General features: G+C 47.0%; 1 long non-coding RNA gene across 1 annotated transcript; it reads right to left on the bottom strand.

The window, feature by feature from the left end:
* Positions 1–2966: 2966 nt before the first annotated feature.
* Positions 2967–5459, bottom strand: LOC113995217. Its single transcript, XR_005564083.1, has 3 exons — positions 5372–5459; positions 3951–4060; positions 2967–3103 (listed from the first exon to the last, which is right to left on the bottom strand). It is a non-coding gene; the product is annotated as an uncharacterized LOC113995217 (long non-coding RNA).
* Between the last annotated feature and the right edge of the window lie 365 nt (positions 5460–5824).

Here is a 5824-nt window from a genome sequence, read left to right as displayed (position 1 = left end):
TGACTTAAAATGGATTTATATTTATATATACATATGTCTGAAAGATAAATATATACTTACATACATATATATATATATACTCATGGACCCGTGGAACCCATTGCCACAATATCACTGATTTTAAAATATTATCCATATCCAAGGAATCATAGAATATCCTAAGCTGGAAGGGACCCAGAAGGATGATGGAGTCCAGAAGGGAAAGAAAGGATGGATACTTATGGTAGGTGCTTAGTCATCCCACCTAGGGTTTTCTCCACACTTCAAGGAGCACATCAAGCTCTGTCCATCCAAAGGCAGAAAGAATTGGGGGATGTCTGGGGATTATCCATGGGGACTGTTTCCACTTTTTCCCTGAGGTTGTCAACTGGAGGCTGTGAGAAGCCAGGTGAGGTGAACCACGACCACTTGATGGCCCCAACCAGATGCCTTTATTGGATGCTCTTGGGCCCAAGCCCATCCTTGGCTCTGACTGCCCATATTTTCCAGCCCCAGAGCCCACCAGATGGTGCTCTCGGTATTAGTTAATGCCGAGTTAATTTGTGCCTTGTCATTCCACTGAGACACTCCAGCACAGGTGGGGTGTGGAGAAACACCACCAAGAGCAACAGATTTCTGTGCCTTCCTAGAGTTCCACGTGGGTGGTGCGGCCTCACCCCAGGTGTGACATGGCCCAAGAACCAGAAAGGGGTTTTTGAAGCATCTGGAGGCGATGGTGGGTTACGGGCTCTGCCACACACCTTCCAGCCCTAATATAGTCCTGATTGTTGTGCCTGGGTGTGGAGCTCACTGGAAACCCCCTGATGCACCCTTTCTTGGAGGCCCCCTCCATGGGACCACTCTTTTGAGCTTCTCTGGAGTGGTAACTCACAGCTCTGAGAGCTGGCTGGGACACCAAAGGACTTTGGTATTTCTGCTTGCCAGATATATTAAATGTGTCCTGTTTTACAGACAACTTGCAATAAGAGGGAGAGGTTGCACAGGGATGCTGAGGGATCTCCAACACAACCAGCTTGCACTGACATCCATGTGCTGTGAGTTCTGATGAACTCTGAAGTCCCTTTCAGCCTTTGTTTCTCCCCAGTTTTCTATGAGAGGAATGCCTGCAGTTCCCGTGCCCTTGGCAGACTCCAGTACTCATAATTATAGCAGGTCTGGAGAACTGGGCTAATTGTAGTGTTGATCCTAAGGTTGTTTCCTCAGCCCAGCAGGATGGCCTGTTCTCCTTTCACGCTTCTAGCTTAACAAGGCTCTCTTTAATTTCTCCTTAATAAAACTTGGGGCAAAGGGGAACATTTAATGTGCAGTTAAATAAAAACCAGAAAGGGCACCATACTGACCAACTTCCTAAAAACCGAGTGCCTGTTCTACAGCCATCCACGGGACGTCAGCAGCGAAATCAAACCTCGGGCACAGAAGCCTGAATGCTAAGAAAACCTCAGTGCCTTTTGTTTGTTACCAATAATGTGATTTTATCGCTGAGGAGCCGGAAAAGGGAGAACATTAAAGGTTCCCTATGTGGGGACGCGGGAGCACCACAGCCATTTACGCCCATAATGAGTTTTGCTGCCTCTGAGCAGAGCACAGTTAATAACAGATCATAAAGTGGGTTTACCACCCCAATTGCCAGTCTCTGAAGGTTACTAAAAGCCTGTTCAAATGAGCACAGTCAGATCTGCCTGGCTGGGCTGAAATCACCATTTTCTTTGTGGTTTAGAGGAAACTTCTGTTTTTGCCTTCATTGAAACGGGTGAAAATCAGGAATGGAGCAAACAGAGCCAACCTGATGTTGTCCAAAATCACTTAAATTTGTCTGATGATGCTATTTGTTTGCTCCACCTGGAGCTGTCCCATCAGCTCCTTAACTAATTCTAAAACTTCCCTATTTTATCAAAACTCCTTATAAAGCATCTCCACACTGGACAGGGTTAATCCAGCCCTGGGTGCTGAGGCCCTGGCACAGGTTGCCCAGAGAAGCTGTGGCTGCCCCATCCCTGGAAGTGTTCAAGGCCAGGTTGGACGGGGCTCAGACACCCAGCCTGTGCCAGGGCCTCACCATCCTCACAGGGAAGGATTTCTTCCTAATGTCCTACCTAAACCTACCCTAAGGGTGGTGCCCAGAGAAGTACCATTTCTCCTTTTGGAGAAGCCAGCTCCATCTTGCACACACACTTTTCCATTTACAGCCAAAAAGAGGGGGAAAAAAGCGTTCCATTTCCATTGTTCATTTGGCGCTTTGATTTCTCTCCATTTTCCTTGCCTTTGTCTGTGTGGGAATGTGCATTTGTGGGAACGACTGATATATTTTAATGTTTTCTGCAGTTGTTTAGTGAGCCCCCTTCTGAAGCCTTATGGACCACCACGGGTTGGGAAACTGGGATGGAAGATCCGCAGAGACAGCCTCGTGCAAATCCAGCGTCATCCCTTTGAAGTCCTCGGGGCTTCTACGGCAGCCAGAAGTAATTAGGGAGAGAAAGGGATTGTGAGAGCTGTGCTGGCTCGGCAGCAGCGCTTCCCGCTGGCTTGGAATAAAGCGGAGCTGAGCCGATGCCGAGCACTGTTGGAATTACGACACCAAATGTCCAACCTATTAATGGAGCCCGCCCAGGGCTCACAGGCAGCGGCAGCTCCTCCACAGCAGCACTCACGCTGTCAACCCCTCACTGCAGCAGTGCCAGAATTACACCCCATCCCAATGAGCCGGGTGCCTGCAGCCTCTGATTTCCTTGGAAATGTCCAAGGTCAGGTTGGACGGGGCTTGGAGCAACCTGGGCTAGTGGAAGTGTCCCTGCCTGTGGCAGGGGAGTGGAACAAGATGGTCTCTAAGGTCCCTTCCAACCCAACCCATTCTGAGATTCTCTGAAGACCAGCACAAGCAAGAATCACCCCGTGACTCTATGCAGCTCTGAGACTTGCAGAGAAAAAAATCAGTACTGAATAATCAAAAGGCTTCTTCTTACCTTACTAAACCTCTCGATCTGCCGAGAGCTCCCTCTGCCACGGGGTGCAGAGCCTCAGCGACCAGGATTCCGCTTCCCCCTCTGGATTCATGCAGTGGCTCCTCCATATGATTTGGGAATTCTGCTTGCCTTTTTCTCCCTCTCTATAAAGCAAAGTGGGTACAGTTAATGGCAGTCCCTGTTGCTTAACTAGCCAGCTCTCCTGTGCCTTCCCCAGTAATGGATGCACCCCCAGTCGGAGATGTCACCTTCCCAAAGATACCATGTGCCTGGGAAAATCCCTCCTCCACTGCTGAACTGTAGATCAGGTCTGTAGGGTAGCTGCAGGAGATTACTCTGAGGGTTGGACTAGACGACTTCTAAAGGTCCCTTCCAACCCAAACTATTCTGTAATTACTTTGGGGATATTTCAGAAGAAAAGAGGAAAGGAATTTTAAAATTTCACCCTGGAAAAGGTACTAGTCCTCTTCCTGCTTTTCCCTTTCTAGGCATGGTTTTGAGAAGTATGTTCCTCTACCTCTATTTTTCTTCTACTGTCTTGCTTTTTTTCTCCCCTCTTGCCTTCCCTCCTCTCCCATTATCTTCTAGCAAAGTTACTATTTTCCACAGCAAAGACTGTGGGCATCACCAAAGTCAGACGGCACCTTGGGTGGGTTTTAGTCCAACCTCATACTCAAAACAGGGCCAGATTCAGAGCTGGATCCCAAATTTTCCATGTGGTAATAAACTCTGTATTACAAAGATGAGCACAAATGTGAGACCAAGTTGTGTTTGGGACAAACCATGAAAACTCCCACAGAAATTTTTAACAGTAAATTCTCATTCAGCCCAATTTGCTGAACCCGTGGGAGAACTTTGATTTTGAAGGTGTTGGACAGGAAAACCTCAGAAAGTTTTATGTTCAAACCCAAAAGCTTCATTTCATCCTTTTCATATAGGTTATTCCACCCTTTCCTTCCATTCTGATGCCTATGATTTGTATGACTTTACCTGCCATTTAGAATAAATGGTCCACTTGGGTCAGGTCTCTCCCATGTTTCCGACTCAACATTTCACAAGAACTTCCAGTCAGTGTAAAAACTTGGACTTTTCTCCCTGACCTGGAACAAAAGCAAGTAGAAAACCATCAGGAAATTTCATTCCATGTGACAGGAATTTGACTTTCTGGACAGCTTTCATTGCTGTCAAGAAGGGTGGCTGGCTGAGAAGTGCTTCCAAAGGCTGGAAGCTGGCAGCACGTCCCTCAGTCCTTGCATCCACTGCCAATATTGTGAGGATGGGATTTTTCAGGGTCCCCTCAAAGAACTAAATATACAGTTCCCAAAATGCCTGAGGTCTCTAATTCTGGTAGAATCCCTTTTGAAGAGTCCCAGCCCTTTTTGTTGGTTGTTTTTCATTCTGCTTTAGATAACCAGAGTGGGCCTCTCGCTCATGGAAAGCATTGTTATATGTGTCACCTCCCACCAAGAAAAGTGAAGAAGAGAGGGTAAAAAGCCACATGAAGATATTAAAACAGGGAACTGGAATGTCTACAAACTGCTGGGAGAGTTCATTCCTAATTCACATATCCCTATTTACTGTTGAAAACAGCTATTTAGCTATTTATGGCATTATAAGCAATCACTCTTGGTTTCTGCTCAGCCTCAGATGGATGGTTGGCCCATATATCTCATGCTGTACTTAAGTAGGATAGAAAAAACCAACCAACCAACCAAAACCAACAAAAATAAACAAAGAAACAAAAAAACTAAACAAAAAACCCCAACAAACAAACAAACAAAAAAAAACAACCCAAAAAAGGAGAGAACAGACCTTTTGGGATGGGCACATCTGGTCCCCATGTGTAAGCCCAGCCTCAGGAAAAGGCTGCTGACAGAGAAAAGCTGCATGTTGTGGTTCTAGACAAGCTTCTTTAGAGGTATGTTATAGATACAGAGGCACAACCATTATAGATATTTGTGTAAATATACACAGAGAGAGAGACTGGGCAAGAAAGAGCTTTCTATATTTTCTTTTCTGAAGCTCAAAGATGCCACCTGGCCAGTTGCAGATCCCTGGGCAGCACTGATTTACTGTGGAGCAGGGATGCTGTTTCCTGGGTGTTGCTGGATGGTGAGAGGTTGGGGAGCAGAGAGGGACTCGGAATATCCCCGAGTTTGGCAGGGAAGGGCCCAGGACAGAAAGCAGATCCTAGAATGGTTTGGGTTTGAAGGGACCTTAAAGTCCATCCAGTGCCACCCCCTGCCACGGGCAGGGACACCTTCCACTAGCCCAGGTTGCTCCAAGCCCCATCCAAGCTGGCCTTGGACACTTCCAGGGATGGGGCAGCCACAGCTCCTGTAGGCAGCCTGTGCCAGGGCCTCACACCCTCCCATGGAAGGATTTCTTCCCAATGTCCCATCTAAATCTACCTTTCTTCAGCTTGAAGTCATTCCCTCTTGTCCTGTCGCTCCAGGGCCTTGTAAATAGTCTCTCTCCATCTTTCAGGTCCTGGAAGGCCACAATTAGGTCACCCCGAAGCCTTCTTTTTCAGGCTGGAAAAAATAACCAATGTGAAATGATGGATACATTTATATGAACTTTTTTTCCTTATGTGAACTTTCTAACCTGCACACAGAGCTCAGGTCCTGGTGATGGGCAAGACACAAACACTTTGTGATCTAGCCTGTGCCCTGCTGCCCAAAAACCAGAGCTGGTGCTGCTCTCTGGCCAGCAAAGTCTGTCCTCCTGTGGGAAGGCGGTGCCTGGAGATGCCTCCCCTTAGTTTCAAACCCACCATCAGCCTTTGTGCACTTCCTTCTTTAACTCCAAACCTCTTTAACTCAATTCACTTATTTTGCAGTGACAGAACAAATAATGCTTTC

The sequence above is a fragment of the Pipra filicauda genome, unplaced genomic scaffold (assembly GCF_003945595.2).
Source record: "Pipra filicauda isolate LSUMZ 115617 unplaced genomic scaffold, ASM394559v2 scaffold282_size1924045_pilon, whole genome shotgun sequence".
Classification (NCBI taxonomy): domain Eukaryota; kingdom Metazoa; phylum Chordata; class Aves; order Passeriformes; family Pipridae; genus Pipra; species Pipra filicauda.
The sequence above is the reverse complement of the archived record's forward strand: the minus strand, read 5'-3'. Positions and strand labels throughout refer to the sequence as shown.